The sequence below is a fragment of the Eumetopias jubatus genome, unplaced genomic scaffold, assembly GCF_037043125.1.
Source record: "Eumetopias jubatus isolate StellerSeaLion01/CBP00866 unplaced genomic scaffold, mEumJub1_p1.0 scaffold_2, whole genome shotgun sequence".
NCBI classification, from domain to species: domain Eukaryota; kingdom Metazoa; phylum Chordata; class Mammalia; order Carnivora; family Otariidae; genus Eumetopias; species Eumetopias jubatus.
In genome coordinates this window covers 83,938,023-83,956,622 of record NW_028274808.1, presented here as the reverse complement: position 1 = coordinate 83,956,622, position 18,600 = coordinate 83,938,023, and the positions used below count along the sequence as shown (strand labels likewise).

Genomic DNA, 18,600 nt, shown 5'->3' with positions numbered 1-18,600 from the left:
GATATGGTCAGCCATCTATAATATATAGTCACACATATTCTAAGACACCGAATTAGCATTTTTGTAAAATATTTTTTTAATAATAAGGACTATAAGATTGAATTATTCATCAATCTAAATGAGTGTTATGTGTTAAGTACTGAGAATCATTCTTGTACCTGCTTTACTGTTGTAGTCCTCAAATAGCTCTGCTCTTCGATTATTGCTTTGCTGACTTCAGAGCTCTGTAAAGCACAAAGAATAAAATGTTAGAATGTGGTGTTTCAGTGGGAACTTCTCTTACAAATTCAGACCTAGCTAAAATATTTCATAGGTTCGTAATGCCCATCATTCCAAACTTGAGGGCTTACCATCACAAAATCATGGGACATAGCTATTTCTTGTTTATATTCCTCTACGGGGACTAACTCATCACCACTGGTTAGGCAAGGGTTAACCCTGCACATTCCAGTGAAAGGCTTGTCTTCAAGACTGGCCTTTGGCCAGTTCTGGAAAATAACCTCTGAGCTCTTGAAATAGTCTGCCTGATAAGAGAGTTTTCGTAGCCTGGGCCTTGGCCTATGCTCTTTCAGTTTGACCAGATCCATTTATGGTGAACACCTGTTTTTGCTTGGGGACGGGGGGAGGCTAAAGCCTGAGTAGCTGAGGTTAATCATCCGGTGCTGCATGCTTAGTGACTGACCTCCCCCACCCCCCCATTAAAACTCAAGAGACCAAAGTTCGGCTGAGCTTCTTCCCTGGCGGACCACACTTCACACAAATTGTCACACATTGTTTCTGGGAGAATGAAGCTCATCCCCATGGGATTCCCCTGGGAAGGAGCACCTGGAAGTTGGCAGAGGGACTTTGCCTCCCTTTTGCTAATCATAATCTGTTTCCTTTCACTGTAATAAATCATGACTAGGAGTGTAATGGCTTTTCTGAATCCCGGGAGTTCTAGCAAATCATCAAGCCTGAAGGTGGTCTTGGGGACTCCCCCTCCAGCCCCCCACATAACACCCTGTAAGGTAGGTACTATTATGACCCACCTTTCATAGACAGAGAAATTGGCAAAGAAAGGTGAGGCAACTCAATCAAAGTCCCATGACTAGATTAAGTGTCAGTATTTAAATTTGAACCTAACGCTCTGGTTCCAGAGACTGGGCATTTTATATATTTTACCAATTACTTCATGTTCTTTATCTAAATATTTGTAGTTATCTGTCATTCAGTAAGTATACCAAAAAATGCCACTTGGTTCTTTTTCTTATTTTATTATCAGGAATAATTTTCAAATTGTAAACATTAATTACCAAGATTTCATTTTATCAGCCAAAAAGAGAGTAATAACAACTTTTATTGTTAAAGTTGTTCTTTAACAATTATACTTTATTCAAAACAAACTTTCCTGCAGCCTTGTAAATAATGCAGATGTGACACAAGATTTTCTCACTTATGTTCTCATATATCTCTCACCATTCTAAATGGTTTTTATCTTTGTTTTTTTTTATTTTTTTAAAGATTTTATTTATTTATTTGAGAGAGAGAGTGAATGAGAGAGAGAACACAAGCAGGGGCAGAGGGAGAGGGAGAAGCAGACTACCCTGCCTAGCAGAGAGCCTGATGCGGGGCTCGATCCCAGGGTCCTGGGATCGTGACCTAAGCCAAAGACAGACACTTAACCAACTGAGCCCCCAGGGACCCCTCTAACTGATTTTTAATATGGGGGCTGAAAATTACAGAGTCAGCTTTAAATCACACCAGGTATTGCTTAATTTGGGGAAAATAAAACACTTTATCACAATTTTTTTTAAGATCTCTGACTTTTTTTAGCTTGCTAGATCCAGAGTTGCTTTTAAGGTAAGTGCTAGAAAAAATAGTTTCAGAATAGGAGAAAGCATGAAGCTAGTCATTCAGTTGCTACTACAGAAAATGAAAACCATCTACTGATTTCTAAACACAAAAGATAAAAATAATTTACCAATTACGTAGAAGAGTCATAGGTTTGCTATAGTTAACCTTTATTCAGGTAGACTTTGCAAAAAGTACTTTGCTGTAATTAGTCACTGCCATTAGGTGTATGAGGTAGTAGCTTTATTCTAACACTTGAACAAAACTGTAATTCATTCTCTTATCTTTCTTTTAACCCACCCAAGACTAAGCATTGTACTCTGTTGTACATACAGTGGATGACAGAGTCTTGCTCTTATCACTTATATAGACTGCACACCTCTTGATACTTTGAGGTGTCATTACATCTGTAAAGGTAATGAGTCTACCTTGCAATGTGGACGTACAGAGGTCAACGCACTCTCCTATGACCCGTAGTGTCCAAACAATCCCTTGACATAACATTTAAAAATACAAGTAGCGCATACACAGTGAGGGCAACACCTCACACAGTGATGATGAAATACATCAAATGCAAACCAGATGATTATGCAAGTCCAAAGAAGAAAAGTTTCTGATGCAGAAGGACCAACTGTGTTACGTGAGCCTGAATCTTTCAGACTCGTTTTGTCTCCATTATGGTGTTATCCCTCGTCAGTTCTCATCATGTAGCAAGAACCAGTATTTACCCAAACCCACCAAAGTGTATGGTCACCTTAAATAAACACCTCACAGAGTTAATGCCAATCAAAAGCCTTATTTAACACTTATCATCACCTTCACAATACATGATCAAGTAGATCATTATGCCTTAATTAGGTCATAAAAGTTTGTTTTTAAGTTGAAAATGTAAAATTCTATTTTGAACAATTTCTGGATGTTAAGCTGAATTGAACATTACTGACTAGATTTAAAATATGGAATATTAAAAGAAAATTGGAATAGGGACACCTGGGTGGCTCAGTCAGTTAGGCATCTGCCTTTGGCTCAGGTCATGATCCCGGGGTCCTGGGCTCCCTGCATAGCGGGGAGTCTGCTTCTCCCTCTGCCCCTCCCCCTGCTTGTGCTCTTTCCCGCTCTGTCAAATAAACTAAAATCTTTACAAAAATTGGAATAGTCTTTATTGGGCTCCACTTTATGCTATCGAGATTGGTGCCTTCTTTGGTTCCTCTATCCATTCCCTTTGTGGCCCTGAATGATACTTTCATCCTTCACATCCTGTCTCCTTCTACCCCAGTGTCCTGGTGTGACAGCCATATAGCTAAATTCAAAGCTATCTATTTGCCTTTTCCATGTTGCCCCATGAAAGAAAGCTGGACTTGAGGTGCCTTGTTGTTGTTCCCAGACAGTCTGGGTGAGTCCAGGTCAAGAAACCCCATCAGTGAGAGGATTGGGGATATTATGCCAAAGGCAGGAGTGGAGTAGAATGGAGTTTAGAAAAGATCAGGGAGAGAGCACGCTGTGTCTGTCAGGAAATTGTATGATTGGAAGGTCCTCATCAGTTCTGAAAAACACACATTCATCCCCTGAAAGATCCAGCAGGTAAAAAACAGAGAAACAAAACTGCAAAATGCCCTTGGGTAACTGCAAAGCAGTCAGAAAGTAAGTACAGGAAGTAAAGGAGAACCCATATAATATTAATAAAAGCTACCCGTTTTGTAGGCTGTTGTAAATATTTAGTTAAGGCCACACAGCTAATAGGAGCAGAACCTGTCTTCAAACCCAAGCAGTCCTAGTTCTACGACTCATTCTCATAACCACTAGGCCAGGCTGCCTTTTTGGGAAGGCCTTGTATGCCATGTTAAGGATTAGACCTTGCTTTCAGGAGATGTTGAAACTATAATCTTTTTTCTTAAAGATTATTGACTCATTTTAGAGAGAGAATGAGTGAGCATGGGGTGGGGAGGGGCAGAGGGAGAGGGGGAGAATCCCAAACAGACTTCCCGTGACCCCGAGATCAACTGAGCCAAAATCGAGAATCGGCTGCTTAAATGACTGAGCCAAGGCACCCCGAAACTATAAAGATTTTATGCAAGGAAATAAGATGATCAAGTTTGTGTTTTAGACAGAATAGTGAGTAGCTGTGAGAAATATAGCCTGGAGGAGTAAGACATTAGAGAGATTAATTTGGGGGCTATTACAAAGCTTTAGCAAGAGATGACCAAGACCTAATTTAAAGCAGTGCTGGTAAGGATAGGGAGGGGTAGATTTCATAGATATTCAAGAGGAAAGGTGAACCTGGTGCTTTCTTTCTGTGGGGAGTAAAAAGGAGATTACTACCAGGTTTCATTAAATCAATATAGACACGTACAACATGTAACCTGATTTGGTTGATCCAGAAATTCAACCCTTTAAATTGTCCTGACTTTTTTTGTTTTTCTAGCTTTATGTGTATTGGCTTGTAGTATCAATAGAAACTAATAGTCCAAATATCTAAATATACGTAGAATATAACCACTAATTAGTACCAATGCAGAGAATCAAATATTTGAGAAATTTTTCCATCCATTGTTCTGTCCAAAAGTGAGTCTTCCAGATTACAATATAACTATGCACTGCTCTGATATTAAATCTCAAAAACATCTAAAAAAAAAAGCTTGCCTCACATATGATATACATATAGCTACTAGAATCTAAAATAATTAACTGTCTCTAGAATAGATGTGAAATTTAATTCTACCTCCAAAAGCAGGTTTTCAAAATCTTACTTTAGTTCCCCAATTCCCATCCCTTACTGTAAAGGCAAAGTAAAATTTAGCTGACAATGAGATTATTCTCAACATGATCTTCACATTAACTAAAAAACTACAAAAAATTCTATTAAAATTAATAAAATGATTCAAGAAAAGTCTCAGGATGTGAGGTAAATTTGTAACAATAACTTTCCATATAATAGCAATAAACAGAAAGTAAAGTTTTCAAAATAAATGAATGCAACTCCTGATAGCATCAGTAATCTTGAATCACTGTAGCAGTAACAGCAAAATCAATAAGCTACTTTGAATAATTAGGTAAAGAAAATTATAAAAAGCTGTAAAGAAAAATAAGGAACTATAACAAATGCATGAATAGGAAAGTATTTACAAGATAAATATCACTTATTCCCAAATTAATTTATATTTTTAGCATAATTCCAATCAAAATTCTAATGGGAGTAATTTCGGAACCTGTTAAAACTTTCTAAAGTTCATTTGAAGAAATAGCCATGGATCATAACAAAAATTCTGAACTTGAATATTAAAGGGAAGTTTTACTCTACTGATAAAATACATTGTTGTGACACATTTAACACAAGCAGAACTGGCTTAGAAATTATGTACAAATTAGTGTGAAAATATAGGTAATTCCAGAAGCATCCTATTTTATGCCTTCATTCAACAAATATTTAATGCCTGTCATATACCAAGCAATATGTCCCTTAAAGGGACAACACAATTCCTGCCCTCAGAAAGTTTGATGGAGAAAAATTAGTAACTGTTTTCATTATGGTAGAAATTGAGACAAATGGGCATAGGACTCTATGGATGCATATGTGCTAGAAACCTAAATTCAGTGTATGATAAAATCAACACCAAAAATTAATGAGAGGGAAAGGATTTTTTTCATAATATTGAGATAATTGCCTAACTTTTTGTAATAAAATCAAATATGTGCCATTAGACAGAGATATAAATTCCAGATGTATCATAGAATTAATACAAATAAAATGCAACATAAAAAATAAATAAAAATGGAACTGAATATATGCCTTTTTGAAGAGGTCAATTGTACTTCTGAAGCTTGTAAGTGCTAAAAGAAGTTAAAAAGAAAATGCCTGGTGGATTGAACTATGTAAAAAACTTCCCTACATTAAAAAACAAAACAAAACAAAAAACAAAAAGCAAAGCAGATCCAAAATTATTTGCAACAGTTGCAATGCACCAAAAATTTATTTTATATATATACTGAATACCAAAACATCAAAGGATACTTCACAATGAAGAAACAAGTCGTTAATGAACATATGGAAAAACATTCAACCTCATTAGTGCTCGAGGAAATAACCATTAAAACAATGGTTGACAATATTTCATCTAACAAATCGGCAAAGGAGAAAAAACTTTCATGCTTAGTGCCATTTGAAATTTCTTTGAATGCACTTTTCAACCCCCAGGAGCTCCAGGGGTATTTTCTGTCCCAGAAAATCTAGGAAGCATTCTCAACATATATAATTAACACAAGATGCTCATTTAGGGCACACCCTATTTTAACACCAGTAAACTGTAATACCCTTTTAATAAGTGACTATCAAATATTCATCATGGTATTACAGGTACCATGCCGAGTACTTAGAAGACATACAATAAATGTAATAAATGTTGAACAGAAGACTTAACGAGCCTGTTTCTTCATCATTAAAGTAAATAAAAGTGTGGTGCCAGCTTCTCAAAAAATGCTCTCAGACTGTTTGATCTAGTAGTTCTAAATATGTATTTCTATTCCAAGGAAGTAATCTTAAATAAAGAAAAAAATGTATATCCAAAGAATTACTACAATATGACTCAAAAGGAAAAATGTACAAACAGCTTAAATATTCAGAAAGAGAATTCTTCAAAAATGCTGTGTAATATTAGTTTGTTGGGCTATTATATAACCTTTAAAAAGAAGTTTAAAATTCAGGCTTAAAGAGGCTTATACCAAAATTTTAAATGTAAAAAGCAGGATTTACAGTTGTATGTTTTGTACATAACAGGTGTAGTGTAGCAGGTATCACTAAGCATAAAATTCCATTTTCCCTAATCCTTAACTATCTCTATCAACAAGTTATTTAGCCTCTTTAAGCTTCACTTCCTCATTTATAAAATGGAAAAGTAACAATAGTGCCTATCTCAAAGTGCTGTTATTTTTAATTATAAATCAAATTAGATAATTCAAATAGTGTTAACAGTATCAATCATACAATAAGTATTCAGTAATTGAAGATATGGCTTTCATTTGACTATTAAGTAAAAATAAAACTTATGCCTACCAGAAAGTCTAGATGCTAACATATCAATGTGTTGGCAGGAGTTTTTGCATGGTGAATTTGGCTGTTCAGAACCTTTGGAACACATCTCCTATATCTGGGAAATGCCCCACCTTAAAAGTTTATACATCACCAGGATGGATGCCGGTATTCCTTACATGTCTAAATTATCCCTAAAGTGGTATAAGCAAGGTTGGAAGCGTGAGACGTAGGCTTTGCTGATAAGATACTATTGTACAAAGCTTGAATTCAGAAGCACGTGATCCACAGAACCTGAAGATCCATTGTGAGAGCTGACCTTTCTGCTCTCCGAGGCAGTGGGGCCAGATGATCTACCCGCAGGCTCCCATCAGCTACGTGAGTGAGGGAAGCTATGCCAGAGGCAGTAACTGGAGGTTTGTTCTGGAGTGGTGCTCATTTGTTTGGCTGGCCTCGGAGCTCCTGAGCAGGCACCCTCAAGCCTGAGCCTCTGTTCATTAAGACTTTTTTTTTTTTTTTAAGATTTTCTTTATTTATTCGAGGGTGGGAAGGGCAGACGGAGAGAATCTTAAGCAGGCTCCGCACTGAGCACAGAAGCCCCATGCGGGGCTCTATCTCATGACCCTGAGATCATGACATGAGCCGAAACCAAGAATCAGAGGTTTAACCAGCTAAGCCACGCAGGAGCCCCAAGGCTTTAATGGCCCCTACACACTTTTGCCTTCATCAGTCCTTCTTTTTTTGTGTGTGCATGTGCAAGAGCGCATGCGCGTGCACGCGCGCGCACGCGCGCACACACAGGGAAGTGTGTGTATATATAATTATAGCTAATGACATATATAACATATATATTATATAATTATAACTTATGACTACTTTGCTATAAAGATAAATATATTATGTAGTAACATTTTTTCAAAGTAAAATTTCTTTTTTTCTTGAGTTTTTAAAAGAAATTAAAACATTTGGCCCCCTAAAAGCACTGAAGGTCATTGGCACAATGCCTGTTATGTCTGATAGAAAAGTCAGCCCTCCTTCATGTTTTCAGTTGAATTCTTTTTCTCTATAAACTAACTGGAGTCTATTCTGTATTTGCAGCTATGCAACCTGATTATATAGATGGTGAAACTGCAGTAGAATTTTTACTTTTTTCCAAACTTTTTTTTTTGAATTTTCAAATTCTTTGAAAAAGCGTGTATTACTGGAGAGAAGATGATACATTAAGAAAAAGAAGAAAATCTGACCAATAATGTATCATCAGTAGTTCATAGCATTAAATGGCAAACTTTACATGTATATCTCAGAATCTCAAGCTGGAAAGGGTCTGTAAAGATTATTGTGGAAAAAAATGTCACTGAGTCGGATCCCTCATGTACCATTTAAATCACCTCTACCCCATACATACCCTGACCAAGATGTCACAGTCAATGATTTTTTCTACTATCTCAGGAAGGAAATCAGATATTTTATCTGATAGCTTTGACAGCTAGAAAGTTCTTCTTTAATACGGAGTCAAAATATGTATTCCTTAAGCTTCCTTTTCTTCCCCCTGAATGCAGGTCCAACATCTTAGTATTCTTTATGTTACCATTTTAAATACCCAATATCAGTACATTGGATTCACTGCATAGCAATCCAGCTCAAAAGACCTTTATATCTACTCCATACACTTACTAATTTGATTCTACATCAGTCTACCATTCTCCTGGGTAACCTGTTGCACCGGAACAGAGATGTGAAATTCTAAATCAGAGACACCATCTATTATTTCTCTTCAGATTGTAAACTCATCTTTTCTTTGACTCTCATCAGAGGAAAATAAAGTTACAGTGGGCCATAGTTTTAAAAGAAATTTGGAACCCAATACAAAATGCAGACATTAGTGTTTGGAAAGGAAAACTTCTGCTTTGTTTTTCTTGAAGCAGATAACCAAAATGGAATAGTGAAAACTGTACAAACCTGGGAATCTGGAAATACAAATTCTGAGTCCTAGTTCTGCTACTAAATCCTTTGTAACCTATAAAATCCAGATCTTTCTGTCCCTTTAGGGATAATTTAGACTACTAACATTTGATTACTTGATTTCTTATAATGAATTAGATTCCTAAGTCCTAGCTATACAACGAAGTAAAATTAAAATAAAACTGTTGAACAATGTAGAGTTATTTGTATTAAGATTTCCTTCAACTGATGAATAGGAGAAGCATTCAGTGGTATCGAAATTAAAGAAAAATACACTATTGTTAGTTATCCTCCTGATTGCCACCAGGTATACATTTTTTTCTGTTCTTGGAACCTGACAGATCTGTATGCCCCATGCTCACAGAAAAGAGTTGTCACCACCTAAAAAATACAGAAATATTACATAGATATAAGTGAAGACAAAATCTGTGTCTATATTAACTGAAAATCCTATCCTTTAATTCACTCATTTAAAAAATACTGGATTCTTGTATAAGTTATGGTAATGCTAGTTTTTGTAATAGCTAACCATAAAATCTCAATCTTGTTTGTATTATCTCTAGATCCAATTTTTGGCTGAGGAGGATATGGAAGGAGGCCTGTTTTATGAAGTCCTTCAGGAACCCGGGCTGAGAGAGGCTCCATCATCTTGTGGCAAGTGGCTTAGTCATCCAGAATATGGAAATCCAGCAGGGAAATGAGGGAAAAGAGAGAATGAGGCTCACATGAGAGCCTTTTATGGGACAGGTCTGGAAGTGTCACATGATTCCCTTGGGTGCAAGTGGGGTTGAACAGTCATAATGCTATACCTTGGGAAGGAGCCAGGATCTCTGATGGACCAGCTGACCATCTCCATCACAGTCTCCACCATCAAGATATTATGAGGCTCAATTAGTCCAAGGAAGGTTGCATACATTTGTCTATACCAAAGCTAGAAACTAAATAATGAAGGAAGTAAAATGAATGATTTGGTAATCAGGGCTTTGGTAAAATTGGCAGAAATAATTGAAGACAAGAGGATAATCAGAAGAATGTGGTAATTATAACCTGCAAGCACTTTAGGGAGGACAGACAACAGAAGTCCAGGGAAATGTAGTTCTGTGTTGAGAAGTATCAGAAACATCTTCAGGGCAAAAGTCGTATTAGAAAAGGGAATTTCTTGGGGTTTTATTTTCACAGTCATATAATAAAAGTATAAAAATACTCCCTAGGCTTACATTCAGAACATTCTCTATGTGGGTTTTGTCTCAGCCATTTTCAAAATGGCTTTTGTTTTGTGGCTTCTGCAAACTTCCTCTGTCTGGAGGCACCTTTCATCAGGTGGCTACCCATTAGAACCTCACCAACCCAACAAAGCCTTCTCATCTTTATGCCCCCCAGAATTCTCCCTCCTTGGAACTCTCATTTTATTTATGTTATGGTGGTTATTTATTTGTATGTTGTTATATTAATCTGCTTTTTCTGACTGCACACTGTATCTCCTTTTATATACTAAGTGGTTAAAATGGTAATGAGTGAATAATTAAAAAGGTGAACTGATTTATACATTAAACAAGTTGTTTTTAAACATGTTGTACACCAGAATTACTTGAGGACTCAAGAGTCTCAGTCAGTATAAGAGCAGTATTTTGCATTTCTAAAAAGCTCACAGATGATTTGATTTCACCAGCTTAGGGGAAAACAGGATTAATTCTACTGAATCTGAGGTAAAATTGTTAAACCACATTTCAGACAAAAACACAAAGAGATTAGTGATTTTAATTACCCCCAAATAAATTGGTAAGTATATGATTTAGCACTGGAAAGTTTAGAGAGGACTGGGATCTATTTCCTGGAAAAAGTAGTTAAAACTTCTCAAGACGAAAACATCCATCTATTGCATTTTGTGTATTTTAGTGCAGAGGAAGTAGTAAAAGAGATTACTGTGAGTGAGCTCCAAAGTAATAATCATCATAATAACATTACCTTTAGTACCCTCATGAGAGTGAGGAAACAAAGGAAATAGTTAAATATTAGAGAAAAAGACATATGGCAGCAATATGTGGGTATTAGTTGGGAAATCATTTTAAATTAAAATAGAGAAAGTCAATAACGTACAAGAATCCTAGTGATTGTTGATCAAGTCCCTTACTACAAGCCCAGGGAAAAAATGCATGTTGTGGATTAAAATTATAGGCAAGTATAATACAGGAAAACAATAATATTGTAAGGAAAAAAGGTACATATTTTTGTTGTTTAAAGTTCAACTAGCTCTATCAATTTTGAGATAATACAGCTTTAAAATTTTGCTCTTTTGAGGAGCTTCATGCACAAGCAGTAAATACTACCAGTCAAATGCCATAAACTGTCACCTGTTAAAAATTATCTTTCAAAACATGGAAAGACAGGCAGAGTGAGATGACAGGAAAACCCTCAAAATACCCAAAAGATTGAGTATCATCTGGGAATAAAATGTTTTGCCCCAAAACAATTTGCAAGATTATTTTCAATGAATGTCAAAACAAATAAAAACACATTAAAAAAAATATTGGAGGAAAAGAGCCAGCTACAGACAGTAAATTCATGGTTATGGCCCACCAAAGACAACCCTTAAGACTTAGGGTCAAAACAAAACAGAACAAAATGAAACAAAGAAAGGATGGACTAAAGCTCATAGGCTGCTTCCTTTGAAAGGAAAGATTTTAGGAGATACCACATATTGTCCTCTAAAATGGTAGATTCGAAGTGCAGAATAAAATAATTATACAAAAACTAATGATAGAAGTTAGCATTTTTAAGCATTTAGTATATTCAAGGGCTGTGCCTAAAAACAGTATCAGTGTTATCCTTGCTTTAGTTGTTTCCACATTAGATAGAGCTTGTGAAGGCCTGATACAACAAGGCCAAACAAAGGGTCAAGAACTGAGAACAGACTGGAATGACTTCTTAAGGGAAATGGGACCTAGGAAGCTATTGAGATACATGCTTTTGCAGATTTCTTAATGTGTGCAATCGTGAAACCATGACTGGAAAATCCTGATTGTTCTAGGAAGAGATTCAGTAGCTGGGGTTATGTTTGAGCAACAGAGACTCATATCAGTGTCAAAAGTTCAGAACACTACTGGGTTAGTTTCAGTGTAGCTCTATGATTGTAGACTGGAAGGTTGCTATTGCAGTTTCCGGAAACAGTGCTGCACCAAAGCAGCTGATCCAGCCTGTGAGATTTACCCCCAAATCTGCATTTAGTGACATTCTCTTAGTAGCCTGAAATCAGCCATGGTGGGAGTATTTATACCTGGAAAATGGGCAAAATTTGGACTTCTGTTTTCTAGAGAGCCAGTTTCTCGGCATACTACTCCCCCCATAGGCACATGTTCAAGACATCTATGTACTATGACTCCAAAAGAACAAATTAGAGGAGACATACTAAAGAAAATCCAAGGAGGATAATGATAGAGCTCTGAACCTAGATTAGATGTTGTCTAATTATATGACAAAGTACCTCTGAGATAGTTATCTCATTTAGGAAGGTGAAGGTAATTAAAATTTGCATGAATACGAGATGTTTTTGGTAGATCCAGAGATGGATGGCTTCATATCTCTCACTATAGGAGTCTCTCTAACAAAAAAATCAGAGGAGTATGTTAGAAAAACAAAGGTCTGGACCAAAATCAAAAGGAAAGAAGATACTCAGATGTAGGCAATGGTACCTGAGCTACACAAAGGAAACAACAAAAGGGGCCAATTTAAAAAGCAGATTAACTGTTTAATCTTCATCTGAACCTTCCTCCCAATTGTGAGAGAACAGCAGAGGGAATGAACACTAGAGACAGATCATTCTACTAGAAAAACAGAGAGAAGAAGTTCTTGTTCAAGAGGACAATGTAGGAAAACTCTGAACTTTCCTCCTCCATGGAACACACCAAACTACACCTATTAACAGAATTCCTCCTGAAGAACTGAGGGCTGACTGAACAGCTACTGAACAACCAAAGATAGAGAGAACAGCAAGAGAACAGCAAGAGAGACAGAGATACAGTAACAAAGGGAACCCCCACCCCTGACGCTGAGAATGGCAGTGGAGAGGGATAGACTGAGGGACCAGAAACCGATCCCTCCGTCCTTGGGCACAGAAAAAAAGGCCATGGTTTAAAAGCAACTAGCCTATAAAAGAGACAATACTAGAACTTTGCCAAATGGCAGAGGAGCTGCAGGAAGGCCCTCCAGGTCAGAGGAATTGGAGAACGACATGATTTACATTCCTACCCCACCTTAAAAGCTTAGACCTGAGCAGGGTCTGGACACCATATTGGGCAAGTCCAGTTGTTTCAGTAAACTTGCAACTTCAGCAAGCCCAGGGTCCACAAACCCACACCATCTCTACTTGTGCTGGGGCACAGAAAATGAAGCCAGGATTTGAAAGGCTGCAGAGCTATGGGAATGCTCTCCCCCATTCAACCTAAAAAGCTCAGACTAGAGCAGGGCTTGGAAACCCTAAAGGGCAGGTTTAGATGCCATAGTTAGTGGGTCCTAATACCATAACTGGCTGGTCAGATCATTATAGAAAGCTTGTGAGCTCAGCAAGTGTAGAGTTCACAAGCCCACACTGGTCCTAGCCACATTGGGACATAGAAAAAAAGCTGCAGTTTAAAAGGGCTGAGGGACTTAAGGAACACTCTCCCCCGCTCCCCCTTAAAAGCTCAGGCTGGAGTAGCATCTGGATGCCATAAGAGATGGCTCCAATGCCATAACTGGGGAGGTGGATCATCATAGGGAGATAATGACCTCAACAAGTCCAGGATCCTCAAGCCCATACGAGCCCTGGTTGTGCAGGGGCACAGAAAAAACAAACAAACAAACAAACAAAAAAAACCTGTGGTTTAAAAGGGCCAAGGAAGAGCACCTGGGTGGCTAAGTAAGTTAAGCATCTGACTTCAGCTCAGGTCATAATCTCAGAGTCCTGGAATTGAGCCCCACATTGGGCTCTGTGCTCAGCGGGGAGTGTGCTTGTCTTTCTCCCTTTGCGCCTCCCCTTGCTTGTGCTCTTTCTTTCAAATAAATAAATAAAATCTCAAAAAGCATTTTTTAAAATAAAAAAATAAATAAAAGGGCCAAGGAACTGTGGGAATGCTATCTCCCCACTACCTTCAAAGCCCAGACCAGAACAAGGTCCAGCTCACAGTGAGCTTGTGACCTCAGTGAGCCCAGGTCCACAAGCTCAATCAGTTGCTCTGGGGTGCTAGGGCACAGAAAACAAGCTGCAGTGTTGTGTGGTTTTTTTGTTTTGTTTTATTTTGCTTTACTTTTTAAAATTTGTCTTGTTTTATTTTTATTTTTTTTCTTTTTGGTTTTGTCCTTTTCTTCTCCTTTTTTTTCCTTTTCTTCTTTTACTTCATTATTTTTAATTCTTTAGTTCTTTCTATAAAAAGCCATGGTTTAAAAGAGTAATGAAAATATATAGCTATCGCTCCAACCAGCCAGCAAAAGTCACCAAGCACACACAGTCTGCATAGGGGGCCACCCACATGCCAGAACACCCCCTTCAACTTTAGGAAAAGTAGCTCTTTCACCTAATCTGTAGAAACAAACACAGAAAGTCAAAGAGAATTGGGAGACAGAGGACTATGCTCCAAAAGAAAGAACAAGAAAAAAATCTCAGAAAAAGAATTAAACGAAACAGAGATAAATAAAACGTCTGTTGAAGAATTTAAAATAGGGGCACCTGGGTGGCTCAGTCCATTAAGTGTCTGCCTTCAGCTCAGTCATGATCTCAGGGTCCTGGGACTGAGCCTTGTGTTGGGCTCCCTGCTCAGCTGGGAGCTTGCTTTTCCCTCTCCTCCCTGTTCGTGCTTTCTCTCACTATCTCTCTCTCTCACATAAATAAATAAAATCTTAAAAAAAAAGAATTTAAAGTAATGAGAGTAAAGATACTCACTGGGAGAAAAAGAGAAAAGAATGGAAGACCTCAGTGAGACATTCTATAAAGAGCTAGAAAATATTAAAAAGAATCAATCAGAGTTGAAGAATACAGTAACTGAAATAGAACTCACACCAGAAGGACTCAACACTGGATTAGAGGATGCAGAAGAATGTGTCAGTGATCTGAAAGACAGGGTAATGGACGCATGCAACCTGAACAGGAAACAGAGAAAATAATTAAAAAAAAATAAGGATAGATTAAGAAATCTTTTGGGCAACATCAAGCAAAAAAAAAAAAAAAAATCACATTGTAGGGATCCCAGAAGAAGAAGAGATAGAGAAAAGTGTAGAAAAATTTGACCATTGCTAAGAGTGGAGTATTGAGGTCTCCTACAATTAATGTATTGTTATCAATATGACTCTTTATTTTGGTTAATGGTTGGCTTATGTAGATGGCTGCTCCCATGTTGGGGGCATAGATATTTACAATTGTTAGATCTTCTTGTTGGATAGAACCTTTAAGAATGATATAGTGTCCTTCTGTGTCTCTAATTACAGACTTTAGTTTAAAATCTAATTTGTCTGATATAAGAATTGCTACCCCAGCTTTCTTTTCAGGTCCGCTGGCATGGAAGATGGATCTCCATCCCTTCACTTTCAGTCTGGATATATCTTTAGGGACAGATCATCTAAGCAGAAAATGAACAAGGAAACAAGAGCTTTGAATAATACACTGGACCAGATGGACCTCATAGATATATACAGAACATTCCACCCTAAAAAAACATAATACTCATTCTTCTCGAGTGCACATGGAACTTTCTCCAGAACAGACCACATACTGGGTCACAAATCAGGTCTTAACCGATACCAAAAGATTGAGATTATTTCCTGCATATTCTCAGACGACAATGCTTTAAAACTGGAACTCAATCACAAGAAAAAATTTGGCAGAAATTCAAACACTTGAAAGCTAAAGACCACTCTGCTCAAGAACGTTTGGGTCAACCAGGAAATCAAAGAAGAACTTAAACAATTCATGGAAATCAATGAGAACGAAAATGAAAACACATCGGTCCAAAACCTATGGGATACTGCAAAGGTGGTCCTAAGGGGGAAATACATAGCCATCCAAGCCTCACTCAAAAAAATAGAAAAATCCCGAATTCACCAACTAACTCTACACCTTAAAGAACTAGAGGGAAAGCAACAAACGATGCCTAAGAGAAGAGAAATAATTAAAATTAGAGCAGAGATCAATGAATTAGAAACCAGAAACACAGTAGATCAGATCAATGAAACTAGAAGTTGGTTCTTTGAAAGAATTAATAAGATCGATAAACCATTGGCCAGACTTAACCAAAAGAAAAGAGAAAGAACCCAAATTAATAAAATTATGAATGAAAGGGGAGAAATCACGACTAACACCAAGGAAATAGAAACAATTATTAGAAATTATTATCAACAACTCTGTGCAAATAAACTGAGCACTCTGGATGAAATGGAGGCCTTCCTGGAAACCTATAAGCTACCAAGACTGAAACAGGAAGAAACTGACAACCTGAATAGGCCAATAACCAGTAATGAGATTGAAGCAGTGATCAAAAACCTCCCAAAAAACAAGAGTCCAGGGCCTGATGGATTTCCTGCGGAATTCTACCAAACATTCAAAGAAGAAATAATACCTATTCTAACGAAGCTGTTAAAAAATAGAACCAGAAGGAAAACTTCCAAACTCATTCTATGAGGCCAGCATTACCTTAATCCCCAAACCAGGCAAAGACCCCATCAAAAAGAAGAATTTCAGAATGATATCCCTGATGAATATGGATTCCAAAATCCTCAACAAAATCCTAGCTAATAGGATCCAACAATACATTAAAAGGATCATCCACCATGACCAAGTGCGATTTATCCCCGGGATGCAAGGGTGGTTCAACATTCACAAATCAATCACTGTGATAGAACACGTTAATAAGAGGAGGGAGAAGAACCATATGGCCCTCTCAATTGATGCAGAAAAAGCATTTGACAAAATACAACATCCTTTCCTGATTAAAACTCTTCAGAGTATAGGGATAGAGGGAACATTCCTCAAGTTCATAAAATCCATCTATGAAAAACCCACAGCAAATACCATCCTCAATGGGGAAAAGCTGAGAGCCTTTCCCTTAAGATCAGGAACATGTCAAGGATGCCCACTCTCGCCACTATTGTTCAACATAGTACTAGAAGTCCTGGCAACAGCAATCAGACAACAAAAAGAAATAAAATGTATTCAAATTGGCAAAGAAGAAGTCAAACTCTCTCTCTTCACAGACGACATGATACTTTATGTGGAAAATCCAAAAGACTCCACCCCCAAATTACTAGAACTCATACAGCAATTCAGTAATGTGGCAGGATACAAAATCAATGCACAGAAATCAGTTGCTTTCTTATACACTAATAACACAACTGTAGAAAGAGAAATTAGAGAAACGATTCCATTTACAATAGCACCAAAAACCATAAGATACCTCGGAATAAACCTAACCAAAGAGGTAAAGGATCTCTACTCTAGGAACTACAGAACACTCATGAAAGAAATTGAAGAAGACACAAAAAGATGGAAAAACATTCCATGCTCATGGATCAGAAGAATAGACATTGTTAAAATGCCTATGCTACCCAGAGCAATCTATACCTTCAATGCCGTCCCGATCAAAATTCCAATGACATTTTTCAAAGTGCTGGAACAAACAATCCTAAAATTTGCATGGAATCAGAAAAGACCCCAAATCACCAAGGAAATGTTGAAAAAGAAAAACAAAGCTGGGGGCATCACGTTGCCCGATTTCAAGCTATATTACAAAGCTGTGATCACCAAGACAGCATGGTACTGGCACAAAAACAGACATATAGACCAATGGAACAGAACAGAGAGCCCAGATATGGACCTTCAACTCTATGGTCAAATAATCTTTGACAAAGCAGGAAAAAAACATGCAATGGAAAAAAGACAGTCTCTTCAATAAATGGTGCTGGGAAAATTGGACAGCCACATGCAGAAGAATGAAACTCGACCATTCTCTAACACCATACACAAAGATAAACTCAAAATGGATGAAAGACCTCAATGTGAGACAGGAATCCAGCAAAATCCTAGAGGAGAACATAGGTAGTAACCTCTTTGACATCGCCCACAGCAACTTCTTTCAAGATACATCTCCAAAAGCTAGTGAAACAAAAGCAAAAATGAACTTTTGGGACTTAATCAAAATAAAGAGCTTCTGCACAGCAAAGGAAACAGTCAACAAAACAAAGAGGCAACCCACAGAATGGGAAAAGATATTTGCAAATGACACTACAGATAAAGGGCTGGTATCCAAGATCTATAAAGAACTTCTCAAACTCAACACCCAAAAAACAAATAATCAAGTCAAAAAATGGGCAGAAGATATGAAAAGACACTTCTCCGAAGAAGACATACAAATGGCTGACAGACACATGAAAAAATGTTCATCATCATTAGCCATCAGGGAAATTCAAATCAAAACCACATTGCAATACCACCTTACACCAGTTAGAATGGCAAAAATGGACAGGGAAAGAAACAACAAACATTGGAGAGGTTGTGGAGAAAGGGGAACCCTCTTACACTGTTGGGAATGCAAGTTGGTACAGCTGCTTTGGGAAACAATGTGGAGGTTTCTCAAAAAATTAAAAATAGAGCTACACTATGACCCAGCAATTGCACTCCTGGGTATTTACCCCAAAGACACAGATGTAGTGAAAAGAAGGGCCACATGCTCCCCAATGTTCATAGGAGCAATGTCCGCAATAGCCAAACTGTGGAAAGACCCGAGATGTCCTTCAACAGATGAATGGATAAAGAAGATGTGGTC

The 18,600-nt window shown here is 37.5% G+C and overlaps 1 protein-coding gene across 8 annotated transcripts in view; it reads right to left on the bottom strand.

Annotated features, from left to right (window-relative positions):
* Positions 1-18,600, bottom strand: part of INPP4B (inositol polyphosphate-4-phosphatase type II B) — an 842,030-nt gene that overhangs the window by 453,162 nt on the left and 370,268 nt on the right. For all 8 annotated transcript variants that reach the window (XR_003608999.2, XM_028102335.2, XM_028102336.2 and 5 more), the window contains one exon: positions 159-224. The gene's annotated coding sequence lies outside the window, so the exon portion shown is untranslated. The remainder of the gene's footprint in view (positions 1-158; positions 225-18,600) is intronic.